The following is a 21,708-nucleotide window of genomic DNA, read 5'->3' as shown; positions in this document are numbered from 1 at the left end:
AAGATGACTTGAAACTAGTTATTGAGACCATACGATCTGTATGAAAGCTTTTTCTGACGTTATCCGTCTATAGAGAATTATAATGATATACCCAGAGGGTCATTTTCTCATGGACTCCCATAGAAACTGACTTGTTTCTGCAGCTCGTCGGTTCACCCTCTAGTGGTACACGCTCAGATACAGATAAAAAGGTGGATCAAAGATATTTTTATATATATAATTATATCCTATTTACAAATGCCCTTCTACATAAAACAAATAACAATAAGCTCATTGAAAAGGTTTGAATGAAAATAAGAACTTTGCTATGTACTAATGTAAATGTGGGAGTTCAGCCCAGGTGTGATAGTGGTGATCACAGAAGAAGGAAACATGTATAGCACTTTCTGATGAAACTTGAGGTGGAAGTCGTAAGTGTAGTTTTTCTCGAGCACCAGATTGAGTCAGAACTACATAACAGAGAGACAGAGAGACAGAGAGAGAGAGAGAGAAAAAAAAATAGAGAAATAGAAATTCCTCTTCCAGTCGTTTGAGCGCTGTGGACCCGTCTGTCGGGATCAGGCTCGTCTCACCGCCACCATGTGTGAGCTTTCATCCGGCCACTTCACTGCCTTCTGAGCGGAAACCAGACCACCACCACATGCTGTGTAGGCACGGTACTGCTGCACACACACACACACACACACTGGCACCATTATGAACACCGGCAGACACTCAGAGACACACAAACACACGTGTCAGCGCCACTTAGAAGAAACCACAGTCTGATGAGGTGTGTCACGAGTCTGAGAGGAGGGGAGCCCACTCTCTTTCTCTTTCTCTTTTTCTTTCTCTCTCTCTCTCTCTCTCTCTCTCTCTCTCTCTCTCTCTCTCTCTCTCTCTCTCTCTCTCTCTCTCTCTCTCTGTGTGTGATCAAGGGAATTATTTAGCAGTTAGTAATCACTTAATCACATGATATCAATCACTGTTCATCAGCCAACTCCAGACACTGCCCTCAACCTGCTTATATTGTGATTAAGCAGCTGTGTGTATGAATATGTATGTGTGTGTGTGTGTTTAGCTCCCAGTGGAAGGCAGGAAAAGATGATGGATATAAATTTATTTATACATCTTCATATTTATTTATACATCTTCATATTTATTTACAGTGTGTGTACTATATGTTAACTGAGGGTTGAAATGAATAAACCATTCCTCTTGCAGTCTGTCTGAAGTCAGTGGTGTATCTCCCTGACACATATCTTACAGCGCTCAAACTTTCACTGTTTGTTTCTCTATTTTAGATGTGATGGAGAACTTTTGCCATTATTGTTCATTTTTAGACCTGGGTTGGGGGATATTTTTTTAGCCCAGAGGGGGAAAAGTAGTAGTTATAATGAAAATGTCAATCTGTGTTTGTCAAATATCCACACTCCATCTCTCGCTTTCACACAGAACACACAAAGCCGTCAGTACAACTGATAGGAAATGGAAACTTTTGTGTTCTCACAGGCGAGTGGGAAAATTGTGCAGACCTTCACGTGCACAGTTTGTGATTTGGCTCGTGAGGCTTTTAAAAACTTGCGTGAGACCAGTCTACAGCTGCAATATTTCCGATACAGGCTTTTTTAATCAACATTAAAGGATCAGATAAAGGATTTATTATCAGCAGATACCCAGAATTAAAGGGCTCAGATAAAGATCAAGGGGGGAAAAAACCAGGACATCAATAAGTGGTTGGATGAAAGCTAACATGTGGCGACAATGAGACAAGTCTGATCCAGACAGTCAGAGACACAGTTTGAAGCAGAAATTATTAGAAACTTGGTGTATGACTCTATTTATATAAGAATAATTCATAATTCAATTTCTGCCAATAGATTCACCTATATCTTTCACACTGAACCTTTTAAATACAGTTATTACAATGAAAGAAACTTGACAGGATTATATATTGAGTGTGACAGCCTCTCTTCAGTGGACAAACAATGCAATCGCGTCAGTTTTTAACAATCATTCTAAATTTCACCAAGAACTTCATATTTGTCTTATTTACCTACATTAATAATTATAATATATTGGCTGATTTATCCATGAGGCTCAAGTTTAGAGTATTTTAGAATAACTTACAATCAAGTTTAACACATGCAGTTATTTAGACTCGTTCACGTAGAATACACAATACTCCTTTATCCAGTGTGGAGTCTCTCCATGGTTTGGTGAACGTACAATTAACTTGTCTCGTGTGTGTTGTTGCTCAGAAAAACGATACAAGATTTTACTCTCTCCTTCCTCCTGTATTATTAGCAGTGACTTTCAGCTCAGCCCGGTCTTGTGTTGGCTTTGTTTTGGATCTCGCCATCAGGATTATCTTCAGCAGCATCTCATTTTCATTGTGTTGTAGAGGAAAGACCTTTTGTGTGACGTTTGCACTCGGCTATACTCAACCAACACACACACACACACACACACACACACACTTTGAGCGCACGTCAACCTTGATTTCAGAATGAGTGAAGAAGCTCCTAGAGTACACTCGGAATAAAAAGCACTTTGACATCAACTTGTGGTTTGTGCTTGAATACCGAGATGATTCAGTATGAAAAACAGACTGCGTGAAGAGGATGTGAGAGAAATACACTACCACTTGTGAGGAGACAGATTCAGCACTCACTCACTGTGTGTGTGTGTGTGTGAGTGAGCTAGATGTGGGTAAAAAGAGAATATGAAGAGACAAAGAGGGCATCAGGTTCTTGCAACATAGAGGGCATACCCTACTTATGATTTATTTATTCATTCAGTTTAGTTTTTCATTAGGTAGGGATCTGGGTCAGACACAGGAAAGTGTGTGTGAGAGGACAAGAGGAAGAATAACCTGTTTCTGTGCAAGCCTGGAAGAAGTAGAGGCTGTTTGCAAATCAGTGAGCAGATGCAGGATATGACACTAGTAATTGACAGGGACAGTCGGACACATGTGAGTCACCTTCCTGTCCACGGCCCCTTGGAAGGAAACCATACGGTGTTTGTATTCAAATGACAGATGCAGACAATTTGTGGAAACATGTTTCAAAGCACGCACGAGACAAACATCAGTTTCAGTCCGTCTGGTTTACCTTCGCCTGTAAGAGATCTGACCAATTGCCTTGAAACGGGAGTTGGCCGTGAATAATACTTCTGTGTGTGTGTGTGTGTGTGTGTGCAAAAGAGAGACATAGAATTAGACTCTGAGTTAGTGCTATAACAAGTAACTTGTTTATTTATTGATGGGGAATTCATCTGCATTCGTCTCCATAATTGAAAAATCATTTGAGCCCTTTTTCAAGCAGGAAGGCCAAATATACTTGGTACAAGCTTTTCAAATGTGAAGATATTCTGCTTTTCCTGATATTTTATGATAGTAAACTGGATTATTGATCAGACAAAGACCTTTGGCCTTTTGGTGTGGAGGATTTGTGTTGGGCATTTTCCATTAAATGTGAAAATAATTAGAAATTATCTGATTATAGGAATAAATGTAACTATCTTGCCTTCGATATTCAAGATTGGAGAGCTTTTAGTGATAAGAGCCAGTGTCAGTGTGTTGTAAACAGATCTCCACAGCAGAATTGATGTCCTTCCTCCTAAATGCCAACACTTGCCTGAATGTTCTGGAAATGTTCCTGTTTTGTGAACACGTCCGATCCAGACGATCGACTGTGTACTTTATATGTGAACACTCGGTATGAAAATTATCAAGAGCTCATGTCTGAAAACATCTTTTGTTTGTGGTTTACTTTAACTTAAATGAGAGAAGCTGACTTCACACAAACTATTTCAAGCCTTGAGTTTGTGACCATTGACACAAAAAGTATTTCACAAAAAGAGCAACGTCACACATTTTAAATGTATCCGTGCTTTACGTTTTGATATGAGACCAGTTTTAAGGAGTGAGTTAAAGTCTGAGTGTTTTGTGTTTGACATCGATGCTGATTCAGTTGTTAGCCGGATGTTCTTCCTGTATCTTATTTATTTATTTGTTTGTAAAAGCTTGCAACCATCCCATAATCGAAGGTTCCCGCCGTAATAGATGATTTTACTCAGCCGGGGGGCCCATGGGAAATATTTGGTCCAGTCAAGGGGGAAGGAGGAAGTGGAAAAATGACAGGAAGATGGAGCGTAGAGGAAAGCAGAGCAGATATGGAAAACAATAAAGCAGCTGATGAGGAGCTTGTTATTTATTATATTCAGCTCTGCGTGTTCTCTCTTATTCTCACACTTTGGTGGAGACTTCCTCACTACAGGCCTACATCTGCCTGCACGCCTGGCCGTCTCTCAATGTGTGTGCCTCCTCGCTAATGATGTAGTTGTCATGGCAACATTGCATCGTCTGGCATATATATATATATATATATATATATATGTATAGGTTGTTTTCTGTGGGGTTGATGTATAATGAGCCGAGGTCTTTTGTTTTGAGAAGGACGTCAGTTTGACCTTTCCCCTCAGCAGAGGCAGTTTGGATGTATGGGGATTCGCTGCACTGAGTTTTCCTCAGTTTGTAATGGTTCTCCTCTCATTACCCGGGTCAAAGGTCTGGCTTCATTTGACTTGACCGCACAGAAGTAAAATGCTTCACTTTGCGCTTGCGGTGTTTGAATGTTTACTGACGCTCGGTCACTCTCAGTGTGGATGTTTTATCAACCAATAAGCCGGAACCAAATGTGCCAGTAACCAATAAGCCGGAAACCTCGCTGTCTTGAGTGTTGCACCTTGCACGAAATGGATAAAATAATTGTTTTCCAAGGTATTACAACGGTACACACTATGTGCTTGAAGACCCAGATTTTCAAAGCAGGTCATAACGTTGCGCCGGGATAAGGTGCAGTGTCTAGACTGCCAAAATGGGTATGAAGAAATTGCTGTGTTCACCAATGTGTCATGTTTCCTTCAAAGATGTTTTTGGTGGTTGGTGGGGTTTTTGATTAGTGGAAAATGGGCTTTAGCAACCTGGTGGAGGAACTAACATAGTCCAAAGTCAACAAAACAACTGCAAAATGAAAGAGGTAAAGGAGGTTACTGACATGATGAGAGACGGCCAGGCGTGCAGGCAGATGTCGGCCTCAGGCTACTGACAGTGTTAGCTCGTATTATGTGACCCGGACTCAGTGGCCAGCAGAAGGAAAAGTTCACCTTCATCTAATGTTAATTGCATTGTGCATGCAAATCCCTATTGATTTTCTTAGTTGCTATTGACATAATGATAAAGTAGGTGGTTTTTTAGCTTGTAGTTGTTTTTACTTCAGCAGTTGCAGCACAACGAGGAGCAGACACTGCACTCCCACACAAAGAAAGGAAAACTGAGCTGAGGCAGGGTTAATGAATATCACAGAGCAGTGATAAAGTATGTGGTGAAAACCCTGCAGTGCTTTCGGTGAAGTAAAATGTCCATGTAATATTAGTTATTAGAGGTACAATAGCTTCTTGGGTTATCGGTCCTTTAATTGCTATTGAAATGATCCGTTTAATAATTAAAATGACGAGCAGTAGAGAAACTGTGTCCCTATAAAAGCCTGTCCCTTGTGTTGGACAGGAGGGAAAAGGGCAGAACTTTTGGAGAATAACTAGACACACAAACGAGTGCACAAACCACTCTCTAATTATTAAGGTAGTAATTGAATAAGCCAGTGTTTCATGCCTCAAATGCCACTGACTCTGGCCCAAAATGTGCATGATTCAGGAGGTTTGTATCCAGGATATTTTGGCTTCATTTCTGGGTACTGGGTGGAAGTGGAGATGGGATATCCATCTTTATATACAGTCTATGCAAGCTACAGACCAGTGAGCATTGCTGTGTTTGTTTTCCTGTAGAAGTACACTACATGAGAGCAGAACTATGAGAATGAATGGTGTAGTGAAGGAGAGAGACAGATATGGACAGATAGACGAAGAGAGTGACACCTAGCAAAAAGCTGCTAATCTCAAAGTAAAGTAGATTACTGTTAGGGCCTGGTGCTGACTACCAGTCTGTCAAGGAAGGAAATGGAGCTGCCATAAGCTGCTAAGTTGCTGTGGACTGAGAAAGTGCTGGCTGTGCGGCTGTGTTTTCCAGAAGGCTGCTTCGAGCCACTCAGGTCTTCTTCACACGTCTGTCATCTCCTGTGTGTCCTGAGCTGAGTCCTGTGCCATACCAAGTCTGCCTATGTGGCTGCTATTACTCAGATTTTTACTGTATGCTCGTCTTGTTGGCTACTTTTAAATGTAATCTTTTTCCTGTTATACATTTTTTTTCAGTTTTTAGTCGGCTTTAGTCGGATCTAAGTCAAAGGAATACGTAAACATTTTCAGTTTTAGTCGATGAAGATGACAGAGAGCCTGGACATGCTGAGGTGGACCTGTTCGATTTCCGACCCAAACATGAATTTAAAAAGGTTAATTTTTGATAGCAGGAAAGTTTTTAAAGCCATCATTGTGGCAAAAGTACATTTTATTAAATGAATGGATGAGAATGGTGTTCCACACCTACACACATAAACTCAATATTTTCTGCTTTGGTCTATAGCATTACAATATTAAAGGTTTGACAAAAGATAAATGCAAATCTGCTCCGCAATTTCTGTCTGATAGTGAAGGAAACACCATGGCCTTGAGCCTGCAAGCCTTTTGTTGTGCTTGCTGTCTAGTAGCTTGTTCCTTGTGGGTGTGTGTGTGTCTGGGTTGAGATAATGTATCTCTCTCCAATGACTACCTCTGTCCCTGTCTGTATTTCTCCATCTGATCGCCTATCTGCATGAATCTGACCTGGTGTCTTTATTTTAGGTCATGACTCGAGATTTTTTAAACAGTGGCTGATTCAGTAGAAACACAACTTGTGCAGATACACAACAAATGTGCAATTGAACACGTGGGCTTGAAGCATAGGCATGATCGGTGAGGTACAGACACCAGGACCAGCGGATGTGTTGGTGCTTTGGATGTGATGAATTACAAAAATCAACACTGAACTTGAAGAGAACATTGATGCAGTGGTAATCAGTAGCACAGTCGCTTTTGCGTGTACTCCCCATGTTTGCATGGGTTTTCTCCAGGTATTCTAGCTTCCATTCAAAGCCCAAAGACATGCTGATGGGGTTAGGTTAATTGGAAACTCTAAATTGACCATAGGTGTGAGTGTGAGTGGTTGTTCGTCCCTGTATGTTGGCTCTGTGATTCACCTGTCAGGGGTTAGGGTTGGGTGAGGGCTCCTCTCACCCAATGTCAGCTGAGAAGATGGAGGATGTACCAGAGGATGAGTCCTGTAGGAAACTATGTCTTTTGATTTTTATTCAAATTGATTTAAATGGATTTCTTACACATGGTGACGTAAATGTATTTGGACAGTCCATTGCAGAAAATAATGAGCTAGAGATATTGTACATATAAAAAAGCTGCTGTATATTATAATATGGTAGAAATGGCTTTACTGTTACAGCCTGATGTACGCTGAATATACAATATGATTGGCCGGTGACACCTCTGGCCTTGCAGGTTGGCCAATAGATTCATATTACTTCCTCTGACAAAGACACCTTTAAGTTTTCCGAGTTAAGTTTAGGACACCTATAGTATGTGATCTATTTATTTTGTTAAAAAAGAAGAAACGTTAAAATTAGCTGATCTCAGTGTATTTTCTCACAGCATTGACCCTAAACCCAATGTCAGTATCTGTAGCTGTAATGTAATAAGCTTCTTTAGAGTGCCAATTTTGAATCTGTTGAGATTCTCTGCACAAGTCGTCCAGGCCCATTTAATTAGAGGATTTGGCCTTTATAAGACATTTAATTGACAAATGATACAGCCATGTAAATGAGAGTCTGCAATCAAAGGTTGAATTTGTGTGCTTTTCTCACTCACTGTGAGAGGGAGAAAGCCACCAATCACCATTCGATGTGTGTGGGTGTTCGTGCATTTTAATGATTTAGGGTCTCTCTGGGACCCCGAGAGGAGGATTTGGCACGTGGCAACAAGGAGTCATCAGCAAGAGGAGCGGACCAGCAGATGTTGGAGAAAAGGGCAGAGAGAGGGCAGAGAAGGGAGGAATAGGGGCATGTTTGAAAAAGAGGGGAAGATTAATTGTGGAAAGAAAAATGGTGGGAGGATAGGAGGTGCTGGATTGATGGATGAATGGGCAGAAATAAGGGGTAGAAGAGAGGGGGAGAAAAGAAAGGGAGGACATGGGAGAGATGAAGGGCTGGAGGGAGGGAGAGGAGGGCAGGGATGAGGAAGGGGAAGAAAGACCATTGGGCAGCTATAAAAGTGAGGGAGAAATTAATTCAACAGAAGGCCAGTGTTAAACCACTGAAAGAAAATAGTCTTGAAAAATAGTCATCGGTCTAAATTAGAAATTTAATTTGGAAATACTGATCCCGTGTAAACAGAAAATGCTAAGATATGATACGATATGTTATATGATCCTGTGCTGTCATACAAAGAGTTTTGAGAATTTTGCTATATAATTTGTATGAATATCAAGAAAATAAACATGTTCATGTTCGAGCATATCTGCAATTATAAAAATCAATGTCTGTATAAGGTCCATATTGCCCAATATTACCAGCCAATCAATCGGTCTGGCTCTACATGATTGGTTATAATGTTTTACCTCAGATGTGTAAAAGGTTTTGCTCTTCATCAAGTGTTGTGAAGAGTTTAAAACCACAATCTTCACTTAGACAACTAAGAAAAAAATCATAATTTGACTTTTATTGTGATAATCATGGATATTGACTGATCGACTGAACTTCGGGCCATATCACCCAGCCCTTAACTAGTAAAATAAATTTCGGTGAAAATTGGCTTGAGTGCAGTACAAAACCCCAAGATTGTAAAATAACAAACTTTGATAAAAGTTGCTGCTCCAGTGTAGATAACAATCTTTGTACATAAACACATGGTTTGCAGAGAAGTCTTCATTAGTGAAGACGAGGCCTCAGACGAACAGAGATACTGCATGTTGAGCAGCGAGAAGGGACTGATGCCCAGTGATGGTGTCATTGAAGAGAGAGAAAGCAGTGTGTGTGCCGTACAAAGTGAGACAGTGAGTCATTCAGCGAGCTTCCCTATAATGACAGAAGACGTGGAAAGGTTTTGTTTTAATAGAGAGAGAGGTGGGGGTGGGGTTGGGGGGCTGGGGGGTGAAAGCAGCAGACTGCTGTCTGTCCCTCCCGCTGCCTCCATTTACCATCATTGATTGTGCAGCCAGGCTGTATTAATGCCTACCTGCTGTACTGGGATTGGCCGTGTGTGTATCAATGTGTATGTGAGAGGGAAAGGAGAGAAGTGAACACTCTCTTTGGTGTTCACATGATATAATAGCTCCATGCTTGTGTCCTCCTCTCCTCAGGAATATCCTCACAGGTAGAGAAAGACAAGGCTCTGGCAGGAGGACAGGAATATCAATGTTTTTGTGTATTTAGATCCACAGGTCAAAGAAACAGCTGACTGCTTGAACACAAACTAACCCAGAGTGTCCTCAATCGCACCTTTTTCATATTACCTTGACCCGACTGTTGGTGCTTGTGATGCTCTTTCTCTGCCATCTGCTCAAGGTAATTCTACCATCGACTGGTTTTCTCTCCCTCTCACTGTCCTCACCCTTCACCCTGAGGCTGCATGATTCTGACTCCCTTTCCTCCCTTTTCCTTTCTTCTGCACTCCTGTTCCTCCCCTCGGTCCATCTATCTATCCGTCCCCTCTCTGTGGATCTGGCTCACTCCCCTGGGCCATGTGGACAGTTGGATGGCTTTGTGTTTGACACGTGTTTGCAGGAGGCAGTGCACACACGCATTCTTGTTCTTCTATCTTAGTGAGGACATGCATTGGCATAATGCATTTGCCAGCCCCTTGCCACAACCTTAACCAACACAACTAAATGCCTAACCTTAATCCTTACCCTAACCCAAACCTAATTCTAACCTTAACCTTAAAACCAAGACTTAACCCTCAAATAAGCCTTTGAAAAAGTGAGGACTGGCCATTATGTCCTCATTTTAGAAAAATGTCCTCACTTTGTAGGGTCTATGCTCAAAATGGTCCTCACAAATATATAATTACAAGTATACGCACACACACACACACACACACAAACACACACACAAATGCACATGCACACACGCCTCCAGTTTCTATTGTGAGTAAGCTGCTCAGCTGTGAGGCCCCAAGCCCTAATTTTGAGTGTGTGGGGTGGGGGACAGGGCCCCCATTGTCCTACAGATTAACTCACACACTCACGCACACACACATACGCACATGTCCCCAGACCCCATGGGGTCCCTTAAGTGTGAATGTGCCTTGAGGTAGAAAATCACGGGGCAATTTATGGCAGGTTCCAGCTGAGATGATGGGGGATGAACCACAGATTCCATCCTCTGTTTGAACCTTTATCTGTAGATTCTCATTCAGGATGATAGACGTAGGGTTGAAGCACTTTATTAGGCTGTAGAATAACTTAGAAATGTACAGTAGTTTGTTTTAAATTGATGAAGCAGTGAACTGATATAAGCAAGCGAGTGGGTGTATTGATGAGATTTGAGAGCGTTTTGATGATAAGGGCCAATTAGAAATATTACATGTAAGACTCTACACATAAACATCTACTACTATTACTACTACTATAACAACTTTTCTCTGTGCACAAATAAGACAATAAACAGTTATTTAACTTAAACTAAAGTTTTCAAGTGTATTTATAATCAAATAAACAGATATACAAAGCATTACAATGGTCAGATAAACCGAGGAATCTACCTTTTTAGATGTAATTGTTTCATTTTCTCACGAAAATTACATTCTTTAAATTTTGGTGATCACTGGCTTGAAGTAAAGCCTCCCAAAATTAAACCCTGGAAAAGGCCCTAATCTATCAGAATTGGGAGGCTTATATTCTACATTTAAATTAAACTATACATTTGTTGTAAACAATTGCATAAACCTGAGGATGTAGTCATTTGTAATTGGAGACTTAACATTTCTTAAATGCTGATCCCATCGTGTCTAATGCACCAAGCTTCCACAATCCTATAGGACTTTGAAGCTACAACATTTAATTGGCCTTGATGGATTTCTGCAGGAAGCAGGATTCCACAATGGAAGTGATAGGATTACAGCAATTAGGCTAGTGTAAACAAGCAAGAATTAAAACATATTTCATGTGCATTCATAAGCAATGCTTCAAATCCCAATTAGAGCATCACTCCAAAAAGGACTAAACCTTTATTTCACAGATATAATCATCAGTGAAATATTTCCCCCAAACCATAAAATCTGAATTTGCCGTCACAGCAGCGTGACTTCCTGGGCCTCAGAATCTTTGTCAGATTTCTAACATTAATTCAAAAAACCCTCCTCATTCCTCCCTACCTGTGTGTATTATGTTAATCCTACACTGACTGCTCACATTCAAAAGCACTGACCGCAGCTGCGGTCGAGAATAATGAGTCAGATAGGAGTTTGAAGTGTGTGTATGTGTGTCCGCGAGGGTGTGTGTTTGTGTGCGCGTGTGTGTGCTAGCGTGCTTATTTATGTTATGGGCGGTAACGTTTACGAGTCTAACCCACATGTCTGCTTCAGGTGATCCATACTGCCTGTTTGTGTTTGTACAGATCGACACATTTCACTTTTCCAGCTCTCAGTCTGAATGATGCCAATTCACTGATTTTGTGTATATTTAATTTTGTTCTTACCGGAACATCTGTGTTTTAAGTCGAGTACATGCATTCTGTTTACTTCTTTTTACATAAAAGTTCCAGATTGTAAGAAGTTTAGACATGCATCATACATTTACACAATGCAATTTGCACATACAAATACATTTAATCAACATCTTTGGAAACCAGATGAGATTACTAGATGGGGAAATCAAAGGCATATTTATCAAGAGTGTAGATACCCAGTCGAAGCCTTTGGCTTGGTTCACACTTTAAAAAAAAAATTATATTCTGGTTTGGTCACATTGGCTCACTTTGATTGTTTAAACTGGTCGTTCCTGTAACCTGGAAAACATCAGTCTAAATTACTGTTGGGTTCAGGTCAAGCACGGTTAGGCCCAAATTATTTCTTCAGATATATCATATGTTCGCACAGGTCCTTTAATGTGTTTGTGAAATACCTCCAGTACGTGGTTAGCGTAGCTTAGCACAAACACCAGAAACCGCTATCCTGGTTTTTCAAAATTACTAAATTTAACTTGCAGCAACTCTGAATCAACTCGGCATTTTATTAAAGGTTATGAGTCAGTCCGTTTCTTGGCTCTCAATGATTACCAGCCTGCGGACACCAGATTTTAGTGGTCCTGGCTGAAAAATAGTCCGGCACATACCACAATTCCTGCAACTCTCCCTGACTGCGTATTACATTTGAATGCCTCAGCGGACATGTGATGTCATGGTAATGTGGGAGAGGTGGTGTTGCGTTTGAGTTTGGTTCCCTGATGGTTGCAGCCCTGGGAAAAGGAAGTCTTTACAGGAAGTCAGCTGGCTGGGCCTGACTGCAGACACTGATGTCTGTCTCACCACTGTAACTGTTTGTGTCTGCATGCAAAAAGAACAAGCATGCACATGTGGCCGTGAACTACAGAAAGTGTTGGTGTATGTGTGAGCGTGCAAGCATTTGTTCACGTTTCTGTGGCTTTGTTTTTATAATTCCACATGGAGATGAAAAGCTCTAGTTGAGAGAGAGAGAAACAGAGGGAGGGAGAGAGAGAGAGAGAGAGAGAGTGAGTGCGAGCAAGCAAGCAAGCATGTGCTTTTCAAAATCCTCTCCTCACCTCCCCAACTTTGTGAATGACTGATGTAGCTGCGGGAAAAGGATGATAAATGAACTTAGTCATCACATCACCTCACAGCCGAGTTATGCAGTAATGTTCAGATGCGGGCAAATACCCAACATGACAACAGGAAAGAACGGAGAGCAGAACAAAACAGTGCAGGTCCTCGCCCAGACAGGACAGGATGTCAGGTTAATTGCAGAAATGTTAAGTGGGGAAACAGGAACAGTTTGTGCCCTGCAACAAAAACCTCATGATGACAGAGGCCTTTCTCTCCATTACTTCTTTACAAAGGACTGTTCCTCTGTGATATTTGTATTTTTGAACTTTAACCTTAAAATGACTTCCGTTACTCACCCTAAGGACTAAAAAGTGCAAATGCTTCACTCGTGCAGCAGGAGCGACACATGTAGGTGAGTGTGTGTGTGTGTGTGTGTGTTTGCACATGTGTGGCAGTGTTTTGGAGAGAGGGGGTAGTGTTGGGTTGGTTTTGTTGGTTGGTAAGAAGAGGGGAGTCAGGAAGGGGGGATGTATGGAGGAGTGCCTGTCTGTCTGCCTGCCTGTCTGTCTGTCTGTGTGGTTGCTGTTGGTAACTTTGCTTGATGAGATCAGAGGGGATCGGCTTTCCGCCCTTCATGTCTCTCTCTCTCTTTCTCTTTCTCTCTCTCTTTCTCTCTCTCTCTCTCTCTCTCTCCGTCTGAGAGACTGAAGAGGGGAACTGAAAGCGGGACAGAAATTCTGCTCTCAGCTGTAGTTGTCAGCGGCCGTGACAACGGTTCCGTGGAAACACACACTTAAGAGTTGGAGGGAGGACGGGGGTTGAGGAAGAAGTGAAGCCTCAGGACAGATAAGCTCCAGGGAGGGGAAAAGAGGGAGGGAACAAGGGAGGAGGAGGGAGAGAAAGGGTGGGCAGCCCTCTGAGGAAAGAGGGAGTCTCTCTCTTTCTGTCTCAGACTCACTCGCTGGCTGATGGTCTCCTCTTCCTCCTTTCTGCTCGCACTTTTCCTCTCTCGCTGCCGGCGGCTGGCTGGAGGAGTTCAGGCGGTGTTCTTTGGCTGCAGTCTGGATCTGAACATGGACTCTGGCTGGACGGCTTCACGCCGAGAGACATGAGACAAGACGCCGGGGATTCACTGTGAGCGGCTCCATCCGTTGTCCTGTCCACAAGGTGTAGGGTGTCACCGCTGGAGTTCTTGTGTGTCTCCTGTGAAAGAGATTGTTGCTATTTCAGGAACGCGTGTGGAAGAAGTGGACTAACTGCACTGGGATATTTGATCCACGCCTCTGGGTTAAAGTAGCTGTGAGTGTGAGTTTATTATTCTGTTTACATTAGGGCAGCTCAGCCCTCTCTCTGCTGCTGTTAACCTTTGTGACGATTCACTCTGGAGCATATTTGTCTCCAGTGGATGCTGCCGTGCACTCAGCCTCTCCCCCTCCCTCCCCCCCCTCATCTTCTGTCACCTTTAATTTCCTTAATGGTCTCGAGGCCCCAGCTGGCCAACTGGGATACCCCAGTGTGAGTGTGAGTGTGTGTGTGTGAGTGTGTGTGTGTCAGTGCGTGTCTGCTTTTGTTCAGTAGAGATAAAGAGAGTGGAGGGTTCTGGGATAAGCTACCGTAGGATTCCCCCCCGCTCACTCACAATAATAGGATAGATCTTTCTTTCTATTTTTGAACACACTGTTTGTCTATATGTTACAAACACCCCTAATCTGACTGCTCACTCCTGCGCCGGCTGCAGTAGCCTCTTTTCACTGTGCTGTGTTTAGTCTGTGGATTGGGGGGGGGGGGGGGGGGGGGTGTATTTGTGTGGTCCATCCTGGGATAGAGAGATAGCAGCTCTCCTTTCTGACTTTATCCTTTTGTTTTGTCAGCTGCTGACCCGTTTCTCTTTCTCTCCCTTTTTCTCTCTCGCCATCTCTTCTATTGTTTGTGTTCTCTCTCGCTCTTATTTCACTCAAATCCACAAAACCTTTCTCCAGCGCAGCCTCTGCCTATTTTGAGTTAGTCCCTTCATTTAAATAATCGCTCTGTTCAGCCACTGTTTGTAATTTATTTTCTCTCTTTCTCCTGTTGTAATTTGAGAACAGTCGGGAGTTGTCCTGGTGTCACACTGTTTGTGTGCGTGTGTGTGCGTGTGTGTGTATGGATCTGCTTCTCCATGTCAAATGTCCTGGCACAGCCTATGTTCCACTTTGCAAAGAGAAATTCTGGAGAACACTGTAGTGAGAGAGACAAGTGCCTTAATCGTGAAACATGAGTGTGTGTGTCACAGAGAATCCATTATTTCGATGAAGGGTTTAGTCTTTATAATGTCATGAATTTTAGGTAAAAAGCACTTCTCACACCATCAGAGCACAAATTGATGAATTTAAAATGCTTGATTGTTTGACCACCCATCTACAACCCAAATATGGTAAATTTACAACACAGAGAAAAGCAAATAAAGGCTCATGAATGTTTATCGTTTTTAGTCACACAAGGAGCAATGACCCTCTATTGTTGCATAGACTGTATGTAAAGATAGACGACGCTGCCAGCTTGCACATTCAGAGTTACAGTGTGCACAGTCGCGATCAGGATGGAGCTTTTGTATTGAGTGAGTCTCAGCTGCCAATCCTTTTGTTTCATCCCATTTTTATAGCATCAAATGACTAATTGAAACCTAACATACTCCAAAAAAAGTACCTAAAATGACAGAAAACCTTTTTTTGGTCTATGTCCCATCCACTAACATGGAGGAATCAGTTTATGACCTATATTGCAGCCGACCACCAGGTCAGGATTGATTTGTTTTGGTTTAATGTACAGTTGGTCCTCAATCAGTTATTGAAGAGGTTGGTGTTAAATTATATCTTAATAAATAACTTAAACTCATTATCAGTAAAGTTTTATGACTTTCAGTTACTCACTCTCCCTCACTACAACCGTCCACTCCATTCCAAGGAAAATTACCATCTGAAATGCCATGTCGGATGTCATAACGTACTAGTGTGGGACATTTCATCACACTCTTGCGAAAGCAGGGTTTAGTGAATGATGCAGAGGCAGCGCCTCATATTCAGGCAGCATTTGATTCAGTTTCATTACTGCCGGGGTTGTTAATCTGCCTCCTGAATCTCATGCAATTCCAGAGAGCTTTATTGATGGCACCGCCAAGGCCATATATACATAGGTGTGTATGTGTGTCTGTGTATCCGTATCCATATATGTGTGAGAGACAGATTAATAGGTTTCTGTTAAGGTGTGCTCCATCACTGTAGCACTAATGGTCTCCCCTTAGGGCACCATGGATTTTAAGGTGTCACATCAGGAATGAGGGAAATATAAGAAGTTAGCAGCACAGCTCCTAACTGTGTGCTCATATATCTTGTGTGTGTCAATCAGTAAAAATATATTTCTATCTTATTTAAGGGAACTATTAACTTTCATTTCCTCAGACACCAACGATTGAAGTTCAGTATTCAAGACAAAGAGCGGGGGAAGTTTTCACTGGAATTGTACAATTTCAAGAGCAGATTAATGCCGTCACAGGGGGAAGATGTGTAGGAGGCAACGTGATTCATTAGGGAGACGATGACTGGAATGGGAATATACACGAAAGTGATGCATCAGGGAAATCACGGCAAAGGCAACTATCCACTTGTGTATGAAGGTAATTTCCTTCACAACACATATATAGTTAATTTCATATCTTTGCCAGGGAATTGGTGGCCGTCAGTGAGTAATATGTAGGAATGCAGATGCGTATGAATTTTTTTGTGTTCTGTGTTTTGCAGACTTTGCTTTTCCTGCATGCTGAGCTTGCATTGACAGCCGCCTGGTAGACGCTGGGGCATTTTGTGTGGCCTTTGATGGCAAGCCCCAGAGAGCAGTTGATAGGATGGCAGCTCTGCTGTAGTATCCATGGACTTACTTGTACAGTGAGGCAGAGAGAAAGAGAGACAGACACAGCGAGAGAAATAGAGCGGAGGACAGAAAAGAAAGCAGCAGAAAGATGAGTGAGAACAGGTGTAGAAAGCTGGTGAGATAGAGGAGGAGGATTAATAAAAGAGCGGTGAGTGGACTGCTTCTTCTCATCAGCTCTAAGATGAGTCTAAAGTCGCACTCTGGAGTCCGTGTCTGTATTTTGACATCATGTTAGGATTCAGACGGCACAGTTTATGTCTACCTCTGTGCCCAGGAATGAATGTCAGCAATGTAGAGAGGATGGTAGCGTGCGTGCGTGCGTGCGTGCGTGCGTGCGTGCGTGTGTGTGCGTGTGTGTGTGTGTGTGTGTGTGTGTGTGTGTGTGTGTGTGTGTGTGTGTGTGTGTGTGTGTGTGTGTGTGTGTGTGTGTGTGTGTGTGTGTGTGTGTGTGTGTGTGTGTGTGTGTGTGTGTGTGTGTGTGTGTGTGTGTGTGTGTGTGTGTGTGTGTGTGTGTGTGTGTTGAATTGGAGCACTGCTTTTTATACAATATGTTGCCAATATGTCCCCCCCCCAGGATTGGAAAGTGGAAGAAGTGACCACTTTGTGATTCATTTACAGACGTCATCGGAATCGAGACAAAGTGGCTGTAATTGAACATGACAGTTTAAGTTCAAATAAGGTCGCAGTGGTTTTAAAATAGGTTATGTAATGCTGGGGATGAAGTGATATGGTCTAAGTTTAGGCCCACGAGTAAAAGTCTTTGTGTAGAAATGCAAAACAAGAGGAGAGGGATGAGTAAAACGCTACAATCAATCTATTATAATGAGGCAGATAAAATTAGCTTGGCCTTTGCTGTTGAAAATGGTTTCCTTGTTAGTAGAGTTCTGCGGCTTTTCATGTTGAATTCTGAGCTTGGCCAATCGGCAAGGGAGACATGTTTGAATAAACACAAGTTTATAGCTCTTTACTTAAAGAAATAATAGGTAACATTTCTAATGTCGAAAACACGAGACCTATGTTATATAACTTTTTGACGTGTGTACTTACATTATCCAAAAGGTTTCCAACAATTTTCAAAACCTAGCGAAAGAGAAGGTTTCATTTAATTGTGTCGTATCCGCTTTAACCGTGTCTTTGTCTGTCTCTGCTATAACTTCTTGGGCAAACAATGTAGGATGGAGGAAGAACACACTGCTAGCCAGTTAGCCAGTGGGCAGTTTTTCCATTCACTGTTTGTATTGGTGACTGGTTATGATCACGATTATTCGTTGCTGTTTTCTCTGTTAAGTTAATAAAACATTCATACATTACCTCATGCGTGAACATGATTTGGGCCTGAGTCGCATCAGATAGATTATTATTGGCAATGGCTGTGAAGACAACAGCTCCCACGATCGTAATCAAACTACGTCTTTTGTTTATGTGTACATTGAGAGACCCCTAGTGGCCCGAGGTTGCATATTGTACGTTAAAAGTCACATAGACACAGCCAGACCCCTCACTATGTCAGAATGAAACTACGTGATAAATGAAACAGAAACATTAAATGTTTTACTTGCAGCTCATCAAATGTCTCATTGCGTGACTATCTTTCCAAATGACAGCGCCTGCTGTCTCAATGGCCCTGGGGGCAAGTCACAAAGTTTGGCAGATATTGAGACAGCTTTTGTTGCAGTTCGATAACTTTTTTTCTCGAACAAGAATACAATTGTTTCAAATGAATGCAGTGACATTTAGGGGAATATGCCTCTCTCTCTACTATCTGTGCTGGTAGCTGCCTGGGGGGAGGTTTGATTTTGAGTTGCATGATGTCACGCACATCAGCTGCTGCCACATTAAACAGAATGCAAATATGTTCAGTGCCTTTTATTTACTTTTCATGTCCTGAAAACTCTCGTCAAGCGACTTGAAGGCATCTGCAAACTCTCTGGCATATTCAGATGTCAGAGCAGCCGTTTGTTCTTGCAGAGCAGGAAAATGAAAAGGGTTACAGTTGTACTTGCCGCATCACGCATGCCTTGCAAAGACGGCAATCCTTTTCTCATATCAAACTTGGCAGTGATCCAATATCACAACATTTCGAACAAGGGACCCCTTCAAGATTTCTCCTTCTGAAAGAGGTTTCAGCTTCTTAGATATTGAGCTGCTCGTGCAAAACCTGCCTGCTCGCTGGTCTGAGATGTAACTTGGGAGGTAATAAACGTTTGTGGGATCATCAACTGGTGTGCAGACATGTCTTGACTTCTGCCTTTCGTAGCTTCTGCCCAGCACCGAGTGCTTATCCAGTTTGGATGTGCACACTTTTGCCTTTTGCCGTTTAAAAAAAAAAACTTGCATGCATATCATCGTCAATGTCAGTGCATGGCTGCCTGTTGATCGCACATACTCCACTGAAGAGCATTGACTTAATCCAACCACACTTGCAACTTAGGCCGTTCATCAGGTTTTCAGCTGTAATGATGCTCGAGAATGGCCTTTTTCATCACAACGAGCGTGTCCCCACAAACTAGATACACTTGTCTTTTACTTCAACAGAGGAATATTTGTCCATTTCCCTTGGAAAGAGCTACAATCCGCATCAACGTTTCTTTTCTTGACAGTTTGCATGGGTTAGGGTTAGGGGTTAGGGGGCTACTGCGTTGTGTCCACCCTGACTTTGACAGACAGAAGGGACCATCCTGAGGGACATGTCCAACTATTTCTTTGTTGTTTTCTTTTGTCACATAGAAAAACCTTTCTGAGAATTTTTCTCTTCTGAGCTGCTTCTATTGCTCAGAGACTGATTGTTCCCCACCCCTGGTTTAGGTAATTAATGGGAAACAGTGATGTTTATTAGCTTTCTGGCCAATAATTAGATGAAAGGAAACAGCACATGGAGATGGGATGACTGGGGAGCTAATAGTCCTGATTCTCTGGGGCCTTGAAGGTCACTGGTTGTCCTTGTTTGGCCCACTTAAACAATAGCAAGCAGTCATACCCGTACACTACATACTGCTCAACATAACCTAGAAAACCTGGTTTCTGTTGGTCATAAGTCCATATTTAGACACAGAGCTTTAGATCCTCAACAGAATTTTTACAAGAAAAGCCCACATGCATCTCTGGTGTGTACATTGAGCTTCCTGTGCGTGTGCGTGTGCGTGTGTGTGTGTGTGTGACTTCAAAGTCAGTCTGTCCCAGTCAAAGCTCAGTTGACACCCACACACACTGTGTCTTAGTCTTTTACAATGTTAGACACACACACACACACCCACAGTGTAGTTACTGGAGCTTGTTAGTTGTGCAGCAGGAGAAGCCAGATGAAGCCAGCCCACACACCAGGTGCACACTGCTGTCCATATAAGTTGATCGACAGACCTAAGTCATGACAGCTAATGTACATTCTAATTTTGGCCTTATAGAAGCTGACCAATCAGCAAACTTTTCTTTATCCGATGCAATATTGTTTGTTGGATAAATTAACAAATTGAAATATTTATAATTGAGATTTTCTATGTGGTAATTCTTCACAATTTTCTTCCCAAGACCAAATGATGAATAAGGTAATCCAAGAAAATACTTTAATTTACAGGTAATAAAAATGATAATTAGTCGCTGCTGTAAATCATAGCAACACTTACATTTTGTGTGTGTGTGTGTGGAATGGGAGGGTGTGTGTTTCTGTTTGTCTGTGTGTCTGTGTCTTTGCACATGTGTGTGACATCATGCAATCTTCTGTCTCCTCCTTGCCTGTCTAACTCAGCGGAAAGTACAGATGAGGGGAGGGCGAGCAAGTGCGGTTGTTCCTAAATGAGTTGGCTGTAGAAGAAGAGAGAGATGTAGGGAGGGAGGGAGAGTAAACAACAGATGGTGGAAGCATGTTGCCGCTCTCCGCAGCAGCAAACACGGCGACGGCCCACCACCGGCCACTTGAGATGTTACTACGCAACGATGACCGTGACGACACGGGGTCCGAGGTCAAGTGCCTCCTTGATAACAGTCAGTGATGCCAGATTGTCATCCACATGCGGTGCCATCTGAAACACACACACACACACACACACACGCACACACACACACGCACACACACCCACACCCACTGGGAGTTTGTAAAGTGTAAATCGTGCTTTCTTTGGCTGAAGTTTGGCAGCGATGACTCGAGGAAACTTCCATGCAGGGTCCAGCCTAAACCCACCTGCCAGCCGTCATGACACACAGTGAGACAGCTGTTTGTGTGTGTGTGTGTGTGTGTGTGTGTGTTGTGTGTTGTGTGGTGTGTGGTGTGTGTGTGTGTTTCTATGAGTCCGAGCGCTGACCCCTCTCGTTCTGAGGACTGGCTGAACCGTTGCACATATTGGCTGCCAGCTGCAATGACCTCACTCCCAGTGAGAGATAGAGAGAAAGCGAGGGAGGAAAATGCTTACAGTCAGAATGAAACAGAAATGTGTGTGTGAAAAACTTCACACAGTTTGACACCACTACCCCTCTGCGGTTGCTGACTGGCTTGATGGGAATATGTTTGCTTCTGTCACCTGGTTAAAAACATAAACATATTTTTTTTTAATAACCTCACTGCACTTGACATGTCAGAGAAATACAATGCGTGGACTTTGTTTTAAATGTTTTTTTTTGTATTTGTTTTAATGTATTCATGTGTAGATTGAGAGTTTATCTTTTATACTTTCACTTCTTTTTTGAATTTATAGTCAGTGCAGTGCCGATGCATAAATAATCCATGCATCACTCCCATCGAGGTATGAGTCAGGTTTACCAGAAGTATCGTCAGTTCAGCGCACAAATAAGAATCATGCGGCTTGTGCATGTGGAGAGTTTCCTCATCCACTTCCCGGTCTGTCTGAGGTTTGACCGTCTCTTGTTCTGTGAACAGGAAGCTGCTGTTCCTGGAAGAGATCGCTTTACGTCAGTTAAATCAAGATAGTCATGATCTGTTCTTTTTAACACAGTGCTTCATATGACCCTCAATGGAAGCTGATGAAAAACAAAACTAAAACCCACACAGGAAACTAAACAGAAAATGACATCAAATCGCAATATCAAATATGGT

At 42.4% G+C, this 21,708-nt stretch overlaps 1 protein-coding gene across 5 annotated transcripts in view; it reads left to right on the top strand.

The window, feature by feature from the left end:
• LOC128454829 (SPRY domain-containing SOCS box protein 4) overlaps window positions 1-21,708 on the top strand; it is a 69,558-nt gene that overhangs the window by 10,981 nt on the left and 36,869 nt on the right. The window contains exon 1 of one of the 5 annotated variants that reach the window (XM_053438388.1): window positions 12,789-13,166. The exons of 2 other annotated variants lie outside the window; for them this stretch is intronic. The gene's annotated coding sequence lies outside the window, so the exon portion shown is untranslated. Of the gene's footprint in view, window positions 1-12,788; window positions 13,167-13,299; window positions 14,064-21,708 lie in introns of those variants that run through there. 2 more of the 5 variants (XM_053438387.1, XM_053438386.1) reach the window with 2 other exon arrangements.

Source organism: Pleuronectes platessa, chromosome 13, assembly GCF_947347685.1.
Source record: "Pleuronectes platessa chromosome 13, fPlePla1.1, whole genome shotgun sequence".
NCBI classification, from domain to species: Eukaryota; Metazoa; Chordata; class Actinopteri; order Pleuronectiformes; family Pleuronectidae; genus Pleuronectes; species Pleuronectes platessa.
The sequence above is the reverse complement of the archived record's forward strand: the minus strand, read 5'-3'. Positions and strand labels throughout refer to the sequence as shown.